The sequence below is a fragment of the Podarcis cretensis genome, assembly GCF_951804945.1.
Source record: "Podarcis cretensis genome assembly, chromosome: 8".
NCBI lineage: Eukaryota > Metazoa > Chordata > Lepidosauria > Squamata > Lacertidae > Podarcis > Podarcis cretensis.
Window position 1 is genome coordinate 26,898,705 of NC_137177.1, and position 19,865 is coordinate 26,918,569.

The 19,865-nt window shown below is 43.8% G+C and overlaps 1 protein-coding gene and 1 long non-coding RNA gene across 2 annotated transcripts in view; one reads left to right on the plus strand and one right to left on the minus strand.

Annotated features, from left to right (window-relative positions):
- Positions 1–19,865, minus strand: part of AHDC1 (AT-hook DNA binding motif containing 1) — a 201,097-nt gene that overhangs the window by 112,112 nt on the left and 69,120 nt on the right.
- Positions 5,271–10,572, plus strand: LOC307221817. The gene is made up of 3 exons (XR_013841549.1): positions 5,271–6,545; positions 6,847–9,797; positions 9,961–10,572. It is a non-coding gene; the product is annotated as an uncharacterized lncRNA (long non-coding RNA).

Consider the following 19,865-nt stretch of genomic DNA (forward strand, 5'->3'; position numbering starts at 1 on the left):
TATGACACTATACTATATCTGGAATCTGGTTTGATAAAAGACAGTATAGAATTCTTTTTATTCGTTTACTTAAACACACACAAAAAGGAAACCCATAAAAGCTAGAGAGTCTCCAGCCTAGGTATCTCAGGTGGTATGAGACAAGGATCACTGCTTGTAGTGTGAGCATTATAGTCTGTGGTAAACAGGTATAGCGGGTTTCAAACATGGCTTTATCTAACTGGTTTTGTGGGTTTTTGAATACTAGACCAAAAACCTTGCAAGTACTGTATAGATAATGATGCAGTTTTCAGACCAATGCCAAGTCTTAAAAACTACCAATGCATTTTAGCAGCATGGGAAGAGAAGAGGTAATTTACATCAGAAAAATGGTGACGGTAGGAGGCTTAACTTTCCCGGTGCAGCAGTCCCAACAGGTTTCTGGGGGAAACCCATATCTACGTTTAAAATAAATTTAAGCAGAGAGAAGAGCTGAACATTGTAGTTTGATCCTCCTCCTCCTCCTGCTGCTGCTGCTGATGATGATGATGATTTCAGCCAGTCAAAATGTTAGGATTTCTACTCAGAGAGGACTTATTTTTGGTTTTAAGAAAAATTACTGAAGGCATTAGATACTAGATAGAGAGAGAGAGAGAGAGTGAGAGAGAGAGAGTGAGTTTAGGACCTCTCAACAGCAGGGAACATGCATGCACCCTCACGAATAACTTTTTAATACCACCATCTTCCTCAAGTAAGGCACTCCTCAGATTACGGTACTTTTCTGCCTTAGATGCTAGCTTCTCCATCACTCCCAAACACTAGCCCAGGACTAGGCTCTCAATACAGTATCTGTCTCCATTCCTTAGGATAAAAATATGCATACATTGTGTCTATTAAACTTTTAAAAAATAATAGTGATTACAATTCAATTAAGTACAACCATGCATTATTCTGAAATACTTTTCTAACTAATGCTCCCAATTCTTACAATGTGCATTGGTTCAGCATTTGGCTTTACAATGCTGGGCCACCACAACATTTCAGTTGGCAGATTTCATTGCAAACATGTATCTGCTGATGAAACAGACTTCAAAGAATGGGCCACAAGTCTTGCTTTGTTCCACTCTGGGAATGCTATATAGTGATACCTCGTGTTACAGATGGGATCCGTTCCAGAGACCCGTCCGTAACGGGAAAAGCCCGCAACTCGAAGTGCTGCAATGTGGGGATGAGAACAAGGAACTAGATCTGGACCTGGACCTGCATAAACATCTGTGTTTTGTTTCAGTCTTTGCAGACCACCAGAGCACACTGAGTAGTTAATTAACAAGGGAAAGGGGAAAGAAAAGGGGCACACAGGGTGGAGGGATAAACCTCAGACCCAGGTAAGCTGTGCAAGCAGCACTAGCAAAACGTAAACAGGAAAGATGATAGGATGGCTGGATGATCACCAAACTAGATTTCTAAAATTATGCACAGCACGGATAGAGAAAAGTTTTTCTTTCTCTCTTTTAACACTAGAACTGGTGAACATCCAATGAAGCTGAATGTTGGGAGGATTTGGGACAAAAAAAAGAAGAATATACTTCTATATGCAGTGCATAGTAAACTATGGAATTTGCTCCCACCAACTTGACTGGCTTTAAGGGAGGATTAGGCAAATGCATGGAGGTAAAGGCTTTCAGTGGCTAATATTTATGATGGCTATGCTCCACCTCCAGGTTGGAGGCAGTACACTTTTGAGTAACAGTTGCTGGAAACCACAGGAGGGGAGAGTGCTCTTACCTACAGGCTTCCCATAAACATTTGGTTGGCCACTGAGAGAACAGGATGCAGGACAAGATGGGTCATTGGCCTCACCCAGCAAACTCTTCTTACATTCTTATCCTACATCTATAGGCTTATCTTGGGTCTTTCAAGCATTGTCCCATGGCAGTGGACTAGCAAACAACAGAATGCTTGCTTAAACTCTGTAGAATAGGGAATGGGGGAATGTGGAACCTATGGTCCTCTAGATGCTGTTGAACAACAACTCCCCTCATTCTTGACTACTGGCTATGCTGGCTAGACCTGGTAGTAGTATAGTCCAACAACATCTGGGGGCACCACACTGGCTACCACTACTCAACACGGGGTTTCAATACTTCCAGGTGAGCAGCTCAACACTATCAAAAGCTAGCATTTGAAGCAGTGACAGGTTCATCTGACTAGGAGTTGTGGCCACACAACACAGTTAGAGGTGGGAAGAGGAATCTGGCCACAGAGATAGTTTTATTTCTTTAATGAATTAATCCAACAAGATTTATATACAATTTAATCATTAAGCAGGCTACATAAACTACTGTAATGGGAGTTGTCTATCTGCATGAATTCCTTGTTCCTTGCATAGTAAAGAGATGACCCTATTACATACAACCAGCTAAAGGAAAGGAGTTTATGGATATTGGAAGGGAACAGTCACACACACACAAACACACACACACGACCAGGAGCTGCTCTTTTATTCTTAATACTTAGTGGAAACAAAACTGCCTCAGGAACGGCCTCCAGCCAAAGCAGAGCAATGCAGTCACATCTCTGTTCCATCAAACCCAGGACTTCCAGACTCTGCATGACCAAGTGGGCTCATCCCTGCTTGTCCCAGTGGCAGACCATCCCTGCCCATCACCCACAACCCCACAGCTGCAGGACACACACCAGTTGGGTTGCAGATTCCTAGCAGAAAGCAGCTTCCTCCTCCTCCTCTCCCCAGAGGTGAGAGAGGCCAGTGTGATAATCCTTTCCTCTCCCACAGCAGTATCCCTCTTCCCTGCTGGGGTCCACAACAAGGAAGCTTTGCAGGAGGACAGACAGCCTTTATGCTTTTTAAGGTAGCCTTCAACTCCTGCTGTTCAAACCACTCCTCCACCCTTGCACATCCAAGACCCTAATCTCATTTGTGTGGAGGTGCCAGCTGTCCCTTCTTGAAAAATGGTGGAAGGGGGAAAGAAGTGAAGGTGAGAAAAAACAGATCCTGTTTTTGTCAATAGAATGCCATCTAGTCCCTAGTAAATTTACTTCCCTGCGAGTGAGCTGCAAATGAGCCACAGTGATGGGCTGTGGAGGAGTCCTCCTGAAGCAGAACCTCCTTAGACCAACTCCAATCGCTCTAAAGCACTAACTCCTTTCAATTACAACATAATATCTATCCCCAAAGAGCTCTACTTCACCTGGTTTATTAACAGCTTTGAGGTACCTCTGGCTTCACCTTCTCTTTCTTCTTTTAATCTATTATTATTTTCTTAGCTTTTATCTTTAGGAATGGTGCTTTTTAAAATCTTTTCCAAAGGATGATGATTATTATTATTACTATTAAACTGCAGTGGTGGTGGTAGAGGACACTGTTGCTGAAATAGAGTCCGAAAAGTAAGGTTAAAAAACAGGTAAAGGACCCCTGGATGGTTAAGTCCAGTCAAAGGTGACTATGGGGTTGCGGCGCTCATCTCGCTTTCAGGCCAAGGGAACCAGTGTTTGTCCACAGACAGCTTTCTGGGTAATGTGGCCAGCATGACTAAACCGCTTCTGGCGCAACAGAACACCATGATGGAAACCAGAGCGCACGAAAATGCCATTTACCTTCTTGCCGCAGCAGTACCTATTTATCTACTTGCACTGGCAGGCTTTCAAACTGCTAGGTTGGCAAGAGTTGGGACAGAGCCACGGGAGCTCACCCTGTTGTGCAGATTCAAACCACTGACCTTCTGATCAGCAAGCCCAAGAGGCTCAGTGGATTAGACCACAGTGCCACCCGCATCCTCAGCCCGAAAAGTATTTGCCTGTGAATCAATAGTCTATTGGTGAGCTGAAAAGGACAACATGTTTATAAAGCTCACATATTTGCATGTGCCTTGGTCTTCATATGTATGTATGAAATAAATATAAATAAAAACTGCATCACCAAGTGATTATATGGTGGGCCACTTTATCTTGCTCTGGCTGAATGCTTCTTACATCAGGACTTTCCACAAGCAGCCATGCCCAGGCACCATTCACATGTTCCTTTTCGTGTTCAGGAGCAACTTCAGAATTTGCTCTATCACTTCTGGGAGCATCCACATTCAGAGTTCCTTTGAGATCTGTTGTCTCCTGTTTTTCCACACTTAGTTCCTCAGTGCCAGTCCCCTGGCCCCTGTGAGAGAGTAGGGGAAACAGTGCTGCATTTGAAAAGAGGCATGCTGCTAGCCAACTATTTATGTTCAAGAGAACAGCAGCAATTACTCCTCAACTCCAAAACAGTCTGCCCTGCCTCTTTAACACTAGTTCCCCAGGGATGCTTGGAACTGCAGCTATCAAATTTAACATCAACCTCCATTGGGAAAATTGGTAAGAGTATTTTGTCACAGAAGATCCAACAATAAAGTATTAAATTTAACTGAACCACCACTGGTTATGCCGTGCTAGTTTAGTTCCAACAGAAAACAAATCCAGTGGTAAAACACACACAGCGCCTAGGTGTTGACCAGCCCGCCTACAGCAAATCCTGTTTTGGATCTGGCTTGGCAGCACGCACCATAAGGGGCTTTTTGTGTGTGGCACAGCTGGGAATGCCTGAGGCACAACCCACAACCCCCTCCACCCTATATTCACAAGTGTTCTGTACCCATTCAGTTCCACATTCCACTGCTTTACTTTGCAAATTATTCCGTCTCTCTGCTCGCAAGAGCCTGTTTGGCACTGTGGGATGGGCTTCCCAGAATGCACTGCAAAGGTGTGCAAGCAAACAAAGGAGAAGAGCACAGGCAACAGCTGGATTGCATGCACTGACCTGAGGCAAGGATAAAACAAGAGGAAGCCACCAACATCCCAGCAGCCTTGTCCTTGCCGAGGGTAAGCCCACCTTCTGCACAAAAGATCCTGTTCTCCATAAAGGGGGAGAATAATGCATCCCAAATTAAATACAGCTGGGCATAAAACTTGTGGGGAAGAGTCTGTCCTCTGTCCCCAGAGGGCAGCTTCAGGCTTTGTTTATTTATTCAAAGTCTGTACCTTTACATGCATGGATGAGAACACATATCTGTTTCCTGGAGAAGATGGGTATTCAGTGACACTGCTGTTCCAAATGCAGTGTGCAAGGTTCTGTGTACACACCATACATTCAAAGAACATGACTTACCGCAAAGAATCCTGGGTAGTGTAGTTTGTTAAGGATGCTGGGAACTGTAGGGTAAATTATAGTCTTGAGGATTTGGGGGGGGAGCCATGTGCTTTAAACATATGACATGTACACAGCCTTACTCAACAGCTCTCCTCAGGCTGAATCTATGTTCCAGGTTGGACAGTACTCTCATGGCTCAGGACATATATATGTTTTTTCTTACACTGTGCACATGCATCTTGAGACATGGTGCTGTGGACCATTACCTGGAAAATGAAGTTGGAAGTGGCCCAAAGCTTCAGCTTCATGTCCACAAACACAAAGCAAACCCCAAGCAAAATGGCTGAACTTGAAGTACTTCTGACACAGGCCAGGTTTGCCACCAAACAGGTGGACTTTTAGGCAGTACTCAGAAAGAGACTCTTTGGTTACAACTGCACCTAAGCCAGGTATGTTTTAGGGGAGCTTCGTGACACCGTTCAGCATTGTCAACTATACACCAACAGATGCAGCTCGTATGATGGGCCACAGGCATCAAACATCTCCTGCAACACAGGTTTCAGAACTTGTATTAAGCTTGCATTTTAAATTGCTAAAATGGGACCTTAAGGTAAAGGGTGAGAAATATATCAAAATAACAAAAAAAATCAACTCACAATGCTTCTATCCATTGTCGTGGAGGTCTGGTCATAGCCCACCTGGCTGGTAACTTCCATCGGCTGATACAACGAGCAATGGACTCCCCTCATTTATATCAATGATCAGCAGGCTAATGATATCTTATTGGTGCTACTTGCTATATGTAGTTATTCCTACATTTCTATCCATTATTCTCTCTTCTTCTCATTTCAGCCTCACAACAACCCTGCAAGGTAGATTAGGCAGAGAGACAGTAACCACTACACAACAGCCACACTTACAAATGGCCAAACATTTGCAAGTCCTATCTTGGCTTCTTTGCTCCCGGTTTTCACAAAGGAGGAAAGAGGCGAACCGCACCAAGTAGCCCCACACGGACGACTTCAGATACAGCACAAATGTCTGAAGCGCAGGGAGGGGGACCTTTTCCAACCCGAAGATTGAATTCCTTTCTTGGCAGTCTTCCAAAGGGTGGGTGGAGCCAGAGGCAAAATAGGGTAGAGTAGTGGATGCAAATATTATCTTTGCACAGCAGGTTAATTTCTATACATACTCTTATATCCCTTTCTATCACGCATCCAGGCAAGCAAGAGCCATTACCAGAGTTCAATAACACTTTCCAGGCAGGCAAAAAACACTCAAGGAGGGTGCAACTTGGAGAGAGTAAAGGGAAAGACAAGCCTAAAGGGTTGCATTTTAACCCCAGGGCAAAAGGTTCCCCAGCCCTGTTGTACAGAGTACTCACTCAATGTTTCATATTCTGGGGAAGCCTTCATACAATTACAGTACAGTGGTGCCCCGCAAGACGAATGCCTCGCAAGACGAAAAACCCGCTAGATGAAAGGGTTTTCCGTTTTTCGAGGCGCTTCGCAAGACGAATTTCTCTATGGGCTTGCTTCGCAAGACGAAAACGTCTTGCGAGTCTTGCGATTTTTTTCGCTCTCCCCCCCTTTTTCTAAGCCGCTAAGCCGCTAATAGCGCTAATCCGCTAAGCCGCTAATAGGGTTGCTTCGCAAGACGAAAAAACCGGAAGACGAAGAGACTCGCAGAACGGATTCTTTTCGTCTTGCGAGGCACCACTGTATATGCACAAGGCCCACTCCCTACAGATGTCTGTGCTGCACATGTAGTCACTAGGGAAGGGGTGTCTGGCACTAGGGGTGTGGCCCACTCCTGGTTCCTATATTCTTAGAGCACGGGATTGATGTATCTCCGTGCGCATGTGCACACACACACTAATTGCATCTGAAACTTTTTACTTGTTAGAACACAAAAAAGTTTCTATAGCTCAAGTTGCATTAGTGGCCTGATCCGCACATAATATTTAAACCATGGTTAGCAAAAAACAAAGCCTCACCAAAGGCTCCTGGGTCCTCTTAAGGAATATTAACTGGTTGAGCAGGAAACAGAGAGTGGAATTAAATAGATATGGATAGAAGAAATGGGTTCACCAAGGATCTGTACTGGGACCAGTTTTTAACTTTTCCAGAAGTGGGTTAGTGATGAACTGTGAGGTAGCCAGGTTTGCAGATTACTGTGGGTGGTGGAAACCCAAGCAGACTGGGAAGAGCTCCAAAAGGGCAACTCCATACTGAGTGAATACACAACAAAATGGCAAATGTTGTTCAAGTATAAAGTGGTGCACACTTAAAAAAAACCACAAAACCTTAATTACACATATACACTAATGGGATCTGAACCTGAAGTGACTAACCAGGAAAGAGAATTGGTGTCACAATGAACAGGCTCAGTGAAAATGCTAACCCAGCATAGGGATCAAAAATGAAGTTGCCAGTATAGTAATATTCTTATACAAACCTTTGGTGCAGCCACACTTGGAATACTATCTACAGTTCTGCTCACTGCACTAAGAAAAGGTATTAGAGAGCTGGAAAAGGTGAAGAGGAAAGCAACCAAAGTGATCAGGGCACTGAAACAGCTTCCCTTCAAGGCAAGGCTAAAGCATTAAGAAGTTTTAATTTTTTAAAAAGTGCAAAAGGGGTTTGTAAAAATTATCTGCTTCCTCCACAAAAAGACATGTTTTTCTCCCTCCCTAATAATACTAGAACTCAAGAGTCAACCAATGAAACTGATGGGACAGGAGATTCAGGGCAGACAAGGGGGGGAAAGACTTAATCATATAGAAGATAGTTAACTTATTAATTTGCTGCCACAGCCGTTGGCTTAGATGGATTTTAAAAGAGTGTAGATAAATGTATGAAGGATAAGGTTATTGATGGCTACTAGTCAAAATTGCTATATAGACACCAATGTTCAGAGGCAGAAAGACAATGAAATACCGTTTGCTGGGAAGCAGTTGCAGGAGAGAACTGCCTGCCTTCCTACTCTGCTTGTGGGCTTCCCAAAGGAATTTTGGTTGGCCACTGTAGGAAACAGGATGTTGAACCAGATGGACCTTTGGGTCTGATCCAGCAGGGCTCTTATGTTCTTCTGGCAGATTGCTCACACCTTCTTTTAATATTAGTCCCTTTCTACAGCAGACAGCACAGACACAATAGATAAACAGATCCTCTCTTCTGAGCACATGCAGTCTCCTGCAATAGCACACACAAACAACACAGTTCAAACATACGACACCTCCCTTGCTCACGCACGCACAAATATGCAATCGTGCACATAGGTAACTACTTCAGACCACGTGGGGGCTTCATATGCCATACAAAAAAAGCCACCCCACCCATAGAATGGCCAGATCAAGGAAAAGGCTAAGCCTAGAACCAGTTGGAGGCAATAATGCTTCTGAATACCAGTTGCTGAAAACGATAGGAGGGGAGAGTGCTCTTGTGCTCAAATCCTGCTTATGGGCTGGATGGGCCCAATCCAGCAGACTCTTCTTATGTTCTTATGTTAACCACCTGCCCATCAGCAGCCTGCTCTAGCAACCAAATCCTATAGCACCTAGCACCTTATTGCCAATTACTGCTTGTTCCTGACCACTGCCGCCACCTTCTCAAAAACGGAAGGGGTTCACTGAAGCCAGCAACTCCTCCTTACCACCACACCCTAAAATGGGGGCACCCAACAATGGTGCCCACCAGATGATGTTAAATTCTAATTCCTACCATCCCTGACTACTGGCTATGCTGACCTGGGCTGGTGGCAGTTGGAGTCCAACAACACCTGGAGTGTGCCACATCCATCCACAAATACAACCCTACTAAGCTGCTCTACACTACTGAATGTTGAGACGTCACTATCCCACACAAGCTCTAGGGGGACTAGAGGAGGGGAAGTTTTCACAAATGGCATAAATAACCCAACCAGGTTCCAGGTCTTTGCACAAGTATTATACATGCACACAAAAGGTATTTTTTTTAAAAAAAAAAACACCTTTACATAATGGGGAGGGAAACTCAATAGGTTTTCTCTAATGGAGAAACATGGTCTGACAGCCAGTCTTAAGTTCCAGAAACATACCAGGACAAACAGAAAGTGGTCTGTTTGCAGAAACCCCCCTTTCTTGGGGGGGGTTCAGTTGCAGAATGTCCCATGTCCAAAAACCTGAAGAGCTGCTGTCAGTCAACATAGACAATGCTAAGCTACGTGGACCAAGGGATTCTGGATATGGCAGCTTCCTATCTTCCTAATGCCAATTCTGTTGGGATGCTCAGAACTGCAGACAAACCTTTCAGTGGTTCACTAAAACAGATTTGACATCAAGATATAAATGGTGAAGCTTGAATCCTATGGGCCAGGGGCATTTTCCAGTGGCCATTCCAGCAGTAAAAGACAGACTATCTTCACATTAGCACACAAGAAACTAGAGGTGGGAGAAGGGGAGGAAACTTACTGTCCCCAAATAACAACACTGATCCTAAGAGTGGCTTAAGCCCTCTCGCTTCTCAGTTGCAATGCTCACAATTCAAAACAGGGAAAGCTGAGGAACTTCAAGAAATGTTATAGGAGAATCAGCTCGTGTTTGCTGTGCAGACCAATCCCAGAGATTCTGAGGGTCTCTTCAGGTGCTATTTCAACCCCAGGATTCTATCCAGAATAAGTTGAGAAGATCAAAGAGGACCTGGCAGTTTGAGGTGTCAAGTGGGTGGCCAAGTCCAACAAGAGGGCTCAGAAGACAAACCATTCTGATGTAACTGCCCAGTTTATGTGTGTGTGTTGTGTGTGTGCATTTTAAAGTTGCACATAAATACATCTACTTTCCCAGTAGGATTGTTTTTGTTTGTTTTGAGACTCATCAGGTTAATCCTCCCAAACTCCCATCTACAAGTGTGAAAAGTTCAAAGCCTGGTTACTAAAATGGAACTTACAGAATCAGCCTTAAAAAATAGTATGAAATATCACTAGGAAGCACTCTCACTCCAAGGGGAAATGCCTCCAAAGAAAGGGGTTGTAAGGCATGTCTAGGCAACCCCTGAAATTTCTTGTGTTACCTGTATATCTACCATTTCTAAATCCTCTCCCCACTGGTTGAAACTTTCTAAGCTGATAAATTTTACCTACTCCCCTCCACATCACATTCTGCCTTTTAACTCTTTTCTTTTCTCAATCTTACCCTTCAGTTCTCACTTATTTTTAGTCCATGACCCAGCCCACCTCCCTCCTCCTTACTTCTTTCTTAGGTTGCAAGGGCCTTAAGGACCACTAGCACCAGCGACAAAGGTCAAAGCTGCAAAACCAAGACCCACCACAACACAGAATGAAGGAAGGAGCAAGACAGCTCTCAGAAGGTTGACTAATTGTGCCTTTTAACCACATAGAGAACAAGCCACTGGCAAGTCTGGGATGTGCCAATTTTGCACATCTAGTGGACCTTTGCCACAGAGCAGTCCATGAGTGGACTGTGGAAGTTGTGGAAGTAGCAAAATCCATAGAGAGAAAGCACTGAGCAACACGATTCCACACCAACTGTGGCACTTTCCCCTCCTCCACCGCCCAGTGTCTGCCTGTTACCTATATTTAGGGTTTCAAGAGGCCACTTGCACATCAAGAGGAAATACATCACCCAAACAGAAAATGAAAGGTGGTTCTATTTGCATACAATCTGCATATGCTAATTCTATGGAGCAGTCCAAAAGCAGCCCAAATGTAGAAACAATTTCTATAATTTAAATAAAAATGCAATACCTTTTCACTGTAGGGGAAATGCTGTGACCAGGTGACCTGTGTGCCTGGTTAGTCTGCCATTCAGGTGCTAAGTGAGATGACCCTCCCCTGCTCTTCTGCTTTAGGGCTCTTTATTTTTAAACAAGACTTGGACCAGGCAGCCCTCCAAACAGAGGACATTTTCAAATACAGAGCCTCTGTAAGGTAAGACCTGAGTTTCAACTCTGAAATGACAGAAGAACTGGAAGAGTCCAAGTGGATGTTTTCCTTTCAGGTATTCACTGCATTTATATACAGTACCACCTTTTTCTCCAAGAAGCTCAAGGTGGCATACACTGTTCTCCCCCTAACCATTTAATGTTCACAACAACCCTGTGAGGTGGGTTAGGGTGAGAGGCAATGAATGGCCTAAGATGACCCTGTGAGCTTCACAGCGAAGTAGGAATTTGAGTCCTGGTCTGCCAGGTCATAAACTGACACTCAGTCTAACCAGTATAAGAGAGCAAAGACCTTTAATGCTGTGGTTGCATAAGAGGGGACAATACTAATGATAGTTTAAAAGTAGTGCTCACTGGGGGTGCAAATACTCCCATATTGCTCTTCTGCATATATTAATCCATATTTGGGCTGACAAATGATTAGTTTACTAAAAATACAAAACAAAAAACCTTTAATCATCTGTCTAATGACCATTTAAATTTAAGTAAATTTGATTACACCAAACCAACTACTCACCATTATGAGGAAATGACATTTGTAATGTTTTTGTTTAATGATTATTTACACCAGAATCAGTATAGGTTTTTTTTTAAAAAATGGGCTTTTAACACTCAGTCCTGGCATTTAAAATTAGCTCCTGCAGGTTAAAAACTGATCCCCCCGTAACACATAATCAAGGAATTGTTGTTGATTGATGTGCGTATTAAATCAGTTGCTTTTTGATCAACTCTTAGCACAAACTCTGTTTAGTTGTAATGGTCATTCTTAAATGTGTGCATTGCAAATTAATGCTTTAAAAGAAACAGGGAGGCTGGAACTGGGGGACTAAAGAGAACAGTAGCAACAGTGATTTTTTAAAGGGAATTTTATTCCCAACTTATATTGTTAACTGGGTGGTGACACAGGTGGCGCTATGGTCTAAACTACTGAGCCTCTTTGGGCTTGCTGATCGGAAGGTCGGCAGTTCGAATCCCCATGATGGGGTGAGCGCCCATTGCTCTGCCCCAGCTCCTGCCAACCTAGCAGTTTAAAAGCATGCCAGTACAAGTAGATAAACTGGTACAGCTGCAGAGGGAAGGTAAATGGTGTTTCCGTGCGCTCTGGCACTCATCACGGTCCTCCATGCGCCAGTAGTGGTTTAGTGATGCTGACCACAAGACCCGGAAAACTGTCTGTGGACAAATGCCAGCTCCCTCGGCCTGAAAGGGAGATGAGTGCCACAAAACCATAGTCGCCTTTTACTAGACAACCGTCCAGGGGTCCTTTACCTTTACCTTATAAGGCAGATTGAGGTCAACAGGCTTTTAACTTCCGAATTTCATCAGTAATGTTAATGCATATTTTATATTCTATACAAACTGCTTTGATTTCTATACCTGCCCACTCCCCAATCGGTTGCTTTAATTTCTTGCGCAGAGAAATGGTCATTTAACTCCTCTGGCTCACCACCTCTCCCAGAGAACTCCTAATCTGAAAGGCTTGTATAAAGCTGAGGTCGTGGAGAGTTTTCTATCCAGTCCAAAGGGAAAGGCTAAGGCGGGCGATGTTGGAGTCAGTTCCTCAGCGGCATCCCAAAGAGGCCTTTTGTGCTGTAATAACATCCTCCCTAACTCATTCAACCATGCTCTGCAATATGTCATTTGCTTGGGCCCAACTCTTCCCTCAGCTCTATTCACCAGGGTGGGTGTGAGGTATGAGTGAAAGGAATCAGCATTCAAAGCCCAGGGAACAGGTCAAGACGGACCCAGCTGTTCGAGTCCCTCCCAGGTGACCCCAGGTCCAGCTAAGCATTTTTATATTTATTTTTAACACCCCCTTGAGACTGCCAGACTTCGCACTGTGGGCCCGTGTTTGACTTTCTTCTGCTGATCCCTGTCACAAAACAATCTGCCTCTGCCTAACCGAGAGTTGCCTGAGTTTTCTTTCACAAATGCACACAGGAATCAATTATCCCTGACAGGAAACCTCAGTAAACAGGTTCTCTGCTCCTAGCAACTAGGCCCAGGCCTCTCTTGCAAGCACAACCCACTGTCCTCAAGCAGCCCCCTCTGCCAAGCAAAAAATAACACATTCTCGCTGTCTTACCATCATCGTCTCATCCCTTCTGATCTCTCCGTTCCCAGCTCTCTCCCTCCTCCGGAAGATTCCCCCTACCCTCCATCATCGACCTGCATCAAGCTGCCAGGTGCCACAAATTGGTGTTCATTAACCAGCTCATAAGCCAACTCTGCTCCAGCAGATCTGAGCTCCTGAGGGAACGTTGTCTGAAACAGACCCTGTCCCAATTTCCCTCTACCCACTTGCCCAGTGTCACTGAATGGGCTCCAATTCCTGCCCCAGACACCTTTGCAGCAACTGAGAAGAAAAACAAGCAACTCGACACCAGAAAGAATGAATACACACTGCTCTGGTGTGAAAGTTTTACTATTGTTATTCTTAGCTTCTGCTTCTTCCTCCCCCCCCCCCCCAAAAAATGTACATCCTACTTCTTTTACCATTTGAGGCAAGAATTGTGTACACCTGGTTTGTTTTTAAACAACCACGCACACACAAAGACACAGTGTTTCAAGACTCATACGCAATTTAGGCTTTAGTCTCTGCTGATACCATTCTACCCAATAAAGCAAAGCGTAAAAGGGAGGCACACATATGGCAGGCATAAATTAGGGGAGCAGAGCCAGTTCACCATGGAGCCCTCTGTGTCTGGAGATGAGACGCCTGGCTCATGTAAGTAATACCAGTGCTCTAGGCCTCAGTTTCTCACAGGGAAAGCTATCACCCCACAAGGACTGCTCAGTGGGGTGAGTGGCGTTGCAGGCTCCACTACAGCTTTGGATCTTGAGCTGCTTTATCTCCAGCTGAAGAGATGTGGTGCAAGATGGGATAGGCAGGGACACTTGTAGCAGGAAGGAGAGAGTCAGACAGAGGATGACAGCAATGGGGTATGATTTAATGCAAGGGAAGAAAGATGGGGGGGGGGGTGTCACATCATACCCTCCAAGTGTCCCAATTTTCCAGGGATAGTCCTAGAATTACAAAAGCCATCCCAGCTTCTGATTTGATCCTGGAATGTCCCTATTTCCCCAGCCAGATTAAAATAAAATAAAATCGGGGTTGTTTTTCGGGGTGGTGGAGGTTGTGTGTACTGTGTCCCATTGGTGTAGTGGTGGCAGCACTAGTCCTTTTTCTGATGGGAAATGTTCTGTGGGGGGAACACCAAAAAATGGAGGGTTGGTTGGTGGGGGGGGTGAGAAATGTCCTTATTATCATCTGGGGAATGTTGGAGGGTATGTCACATGTGTGTAGACAGTGATGAGGGCACAATTTCATGACGTGTCAGAAGACTGGATTAAACTGGTATCAGCATAAAATAACTCATAGCCAGTTTAACAGGAGCTACTGGGTTCATTAAATAGTATCTTGTGAGCAAGGGGGTGAGGGGACAGACAAAGGAACATTGCTGGATTTGGCAATGACTCAAAGGACAGCTTATTTAAAGGTGCTACAATTTAATTAGCCAGCAAAATGGCAAGGGGAGCAGAAAAAAAGAGAAAGAAAAGCAGGAGAAAGATCGACTATTGGAAGTGTCTCTGTCCCATGCAAAAACCTACAGGCCACCTATCCAAGAACGTACCTCTCAGGTGCCTTACGGACGCAGGTAGGACTGAGCAGATGGGAAGAGCTGTTGGGGGAGGAGGGCACTGGACACCTAGGCTACCTAGCTCCATCCATTCCTTCCACCGCCACCCCCTGCTTCTCCCCAGACTCCCTCCAGCCCATCTTTCCACTCAAGTTCAGCAATCACAGACATCTGAAAGTAGCTTGGGAGAAGGTTTAAGCAGCAGTTAATTAAAGTAAGCATCAAATTAAATACAGCAAAATTAAAATAGCTCCGGAAATTAATTTCCAGCATTAAAAAAAAAAAACTACCTGGTAAAGCTAGATATTATTTAAAGAGTGAAAAGGAACCTACTGAGGCGGGGAAAAGACGGAGTTGCACCCAAGCTCCAAATCCCCTTGCCAGCTCCAGCAGGAGTTACAGGGTATAGAATTGGCTAAGTCTTTTCTCTCCTGAATCTCCATTTTGCTGGCGTACGCACGCACACACACAATCCCAGTCACCACACTTGACCACAGCCTGCCAGTCAAAACCCCTTATCTAAATGCCCACCACCCAGCTCCTCTGAACCATGTGGGTGGCCCACATTCTCCCTTCCTTCTTTCTCCACCCTAAAACAGCCCAGCAGCCATCAGACACACACATACAGTGTTAAGGAGGCAATTTTCACTCTTCTGGCACTGTGTACACAGAAAGGCAGGCAGCGGAAACAGCATGGAATATATATGTATATATTTTTCTTTTAAAACTACCTCCTAGTGGAGATTTTGCAAAGCTGCATGCAGTTGTGATTTAAAAAAATATAAATAAACAAAAGGCCAATTTAAAGGGGCAAACTCCCCCAGAACTTCCTGGGGGCTACTTTTCTGTTTTCAGTGGGCAGCTAGAAGAAGGATGGTGGAGATATATATGTCTTTAATATATTTAAATGGTGCTTTGTTTCTGTCACTGGTACTGTAATCATAACCATCGCCAGATATAAATGATACATGATTGCGCGCGCGCGCGCACACACACACACACACACTCCCCACAAACGGCAGCTTGCTCAGATCTCATTATAAATAGAAGGATCCAGCTAAGACCAGGGTCTAAATGCATTAGAATACCCATGCCAATGTCTTGCCATGTAAAAGTTAGCTGCTTTAAAAACACAGTTCTGTTTCTGGAACTACAACCAAACGCATCTCCAGCACTGGCTGCCCACACATTAATCTTTCCTTTTTTTTATAATAATATTTTTTAAATTTTTGTATAACCAATAAAAAACATACATAATAACAAAATATTTTCGATTTATCCACATTTCATTCTCAACTTTGGACTTCCTCACATCTCTTGTTCCTGCTTTCTAAACATAGATTTTATCAGCAAGTTATTAACTTAATTTAACTCATATAATTTTCCAATATTTGATGTCTCAGATTTTAGGATTTAACATACTCTTATTGAAGCTTAATCATAAAATATTACTTATCCAAAATTTATCTTTTCATCTACCAATTAAATTTAAATTTATATTTCTTTATAACTAGTTTGTTGGAGCCGTGTTTTTGCTAATCTTACATCTTTCTTAACATTCATACAGTTTACAATATTTTTGTAGATAATCCTTAAATTTCTTCCAGTCCTCCTCCACCAGTTCCTCTCCCAGGTCTCGGATTCTGCCAGTCATCTCCGCCAGTTCCATATAGTCTATCAGTTGCATCTCACACATTAATCTTTCCAATGGCAAAATTAACTTGATAAATAGTAAGAAAGTGAATAAAGGACACACTAAAAGTTCAACTTGTTAAGATGGTCAAATATCAGACCAAAAGCTTCTTAGCTGGGGAATAGAAGGGTTTTTAGGGAAGAAGTCATTGAAGGTAAAAGCTCTCTGATTTATTCAGCAGACAATAAAGGCCAAAATGTAGGGGTTGTGCCAAAGCAGGGACAGAATGCATGGTGGGGAGTTCCATTGCATTAGTGGTAATCCTTGCATGAGCGCAATTGTTTAGTTGAACAGTGCCCCAAATCTCTCAGAGAAGAGCTAGCCATCACAATCAGTACTAGGCAAATGTTGAAAATGGTGGTGGCGGCACCATAGTCAAGCCCCCCATTTCCAAATGTACATTCCATACAGTTGTAAGAAATCAGTATTTTAGTGTAGCAGCATCTACACTTTGGAACTCCCTGCCTAGTGACATCTGAGGTGCCTTCACTATACTCTTTTCAGCTTCTGCTTTGAGTATTTCTGCTTAGGCAAGTCTACCCATATCAATAGGTGTTGGTATGTTTTAATCTTTTTCCCCTGTTACTTTTAATTATGTTAAAATGATTTTAAATGGTATTTGTATTTAAATTGTATTTATAACATTAATATTTCTTGTAAACCACTTAGAGGTTGTATTACAATCAAATGGTATATACATTTTTTTGAACAAATAAATTCCTCTGCCCCAAGATACTGGTGGTGCCGATCCACCCACATAAACTTTTTGAAGCCGTTCCCCCAACTCAAACCACATTGTGATAAACTTGACCCTGACTACATCCAAGCTAAGGCACCTTGCTAACTTTGTCTGTTTTGAAATGCTAAATAATCCCCACAATTAACCTTTGAATTAAGGCTTAAACGACAATTACCATGAAACAGAACACATATAGGATATACTCCACAACAATATAATAACTGATACTCAGCTAAAAGTAATAACTGTGCATTTTGGCAGCCACTAATTCCCAACTTGTGAACCCAAAAACTTGACTACCCTGTGATCCTGAAAATGAACTGCTGTCAGCATCCCTATCCTGTCATTTCACCCTTCCCCTGTAAGCATCAAACCTATTGGAAGCTGTATAGCTGAATGAGTAGCATTCCATGTTTACAAATAAAAGTTCCAACCATGAGGTTGCGGGGGGGGGGGGGGGGCTATGAAAACACGAAGCTTGCAAAGTGGGGTGGGCTATGTGAACAGAAAACATGCAGATTATTTAGGGGCAGCATGGAATCACAAAGTGAAATAAAACACTCCCATTGATATGGACTTGGCCTCATCAAGGTCTTTTTATGCTACCTGGTTTTGCATAATATACATCTGCTTCCTATTTTGTTGCCTGCATTCCACACATCTTCCATCAAGGCAGCATTTTAGTTGGAGGGCGCACCCTGCACCGTGAATTGCAGCATCTGAGTAAATGCATTACTCCACCCTCAAGTTAGTTCACTTGTTTCTATTTGGATTGCCACATGAGCCACAGTACGTTAAAAAGCCATGGGCAGCTATTGGATTTTGTTTGTGAATTCACTGGTGGGGGCTAACAAGACACCCCCACTCAATGCTCACAACATTCTAAGCTTTTTATTTTGGTAGGTGGGCACTCCACTGCTCCAAAACTCCTGCAAATAATTACTTTTCTATACCAAGAGGCTTTAAAATACTACAAAAATGCAGAGTTATTCTCTCTTCCCACCCCACCTAATAGATAAAGTAGGGAGGTTGTGTGATTATCACAAAAGGGGAGGGGGAGAGAACTGCAGAAAGAAGTATTGCACAATGTGAGTATGACCGTGCTTTCAGGGTCGGAGCCTTTAGAAAAGCAAAGGACAAGGGGAAAACCAGCTCCCTATGGGAATGAAACCAACTGCTGTGTCCCAGAGTCCCAGCCAGGCCAAGCCATGTGTACAAACTTGCTGCTTTGCCTGTTTCCTGCTCACCAACCTGAAAGGAGCTTTAAGAATATAAGAATCTCAACGCCCAGAGGGCTGCCATAACATGAGCTGTGAGCCCAGGATGCACCAAAGCTTTGAGGTGCAGCATCCCCAGCCATGGCAAAGCACAGAGGTGAAGCAAACATGACGAAAGGGTGTGCCACCAGTGAGTGGGGAAACTGAGCCATGGAGACAGGTAGAAGCTTGCACAACAAAAGCCACAGCATTTCCAGGGCTTGTTCTGACGCTCTGCAACTAGAGTTTCAATATGATTCAAAGTCCCCCGCCTTAAAAAAAAAACCTGCACTTCCCATCAGGATCACTTGTGCATAGTCCTTAACTCATCTGTCTTTACTAATAACATACAATTGGTTAACCATATTCCCACGTTACTGCAGGGGTAGGGGGGTGGGGAAGTGTATTTATATTCCTATTTTACCCCCCCAAAAAAAGTTGTTGATTGCCAACCACTAAGTTAATGGCTGAACCCAAATTCAAACTTGGTTTTTCCAGATCCAAAAGAAAATCTTAGTAAAAATCCATTTATTTAGCGAAATGTATATACCACTTGTTTCCTGTAAACCGCTTAAAGTTTTTACTACAAATGACCCCAATGAATTCCCGTAGAATGGTGACCCTAATGGTGAAGCAATAAAACTGCTAGCACATTTGCAAAACTAAGCAGGGTTTGGGATGGTTGACTGCATGTTGAGATTCCTGCATTGCAGAGGGTTGAACTACATGACCCTCAGGGTCCCTTCCAACTCCACAATTCTGTATTAAAGGCTTTTCAGGGTTTTTGGGGGGAGGGAATCAAGGCCAGGGAGAGGGGAGGAGGGCCCATCACAGGCATTACTAACATTATGCATAGCATGGAGAAAGCATGGGGCAATTTTCCATTCCTCTCACACTATACAGTACTAGATAGCAAGGCCCCCCATGAAATTGGTAGCAGGTTCAGTACAAAGGAATGAGCTTGTGGAATATTCAGGCACAGGGTGACCAGTAACCGAAGTGGCTGTACAATCGGGGCTAGTGAAATTCATAGGAGGCTAAGTCTTATCAGTGGCTACTAGTCACAATGCCTACATACAATCTCCTGGTCGAGAGGTGTTATGCCACTGAATACTAGCAGCTGGGTAGCTACAGAGGGGTTTTATGTTCATGTCCTCCTTCTTGACTTCCCACAGGCATTTGTTCAATGGTGGGAGGCAGGACGCTTGACTAGATAAGCATTTGGCCCAATCTAGCAGGGCTCTTCTGCTCTCATGAGGCAAGACTCTCTGGCATAGTGCTGGGTGGCAGGGAAAGAAACAAGGCAGGCAACCTCTCCCTCCACAGTACATATCTTGTGCAAGCCTGGAGGCGAAAACATGTCTCAATACCCATTTCCAAGTAAAGGTTGTGCTCCCCACATTATGGATCCATAATTTTCCATTTTATTTTAAAAGAGCTTCGCCGACCGCTCCCCATAGCGAAAGATGGTTGTAGGCACAGAT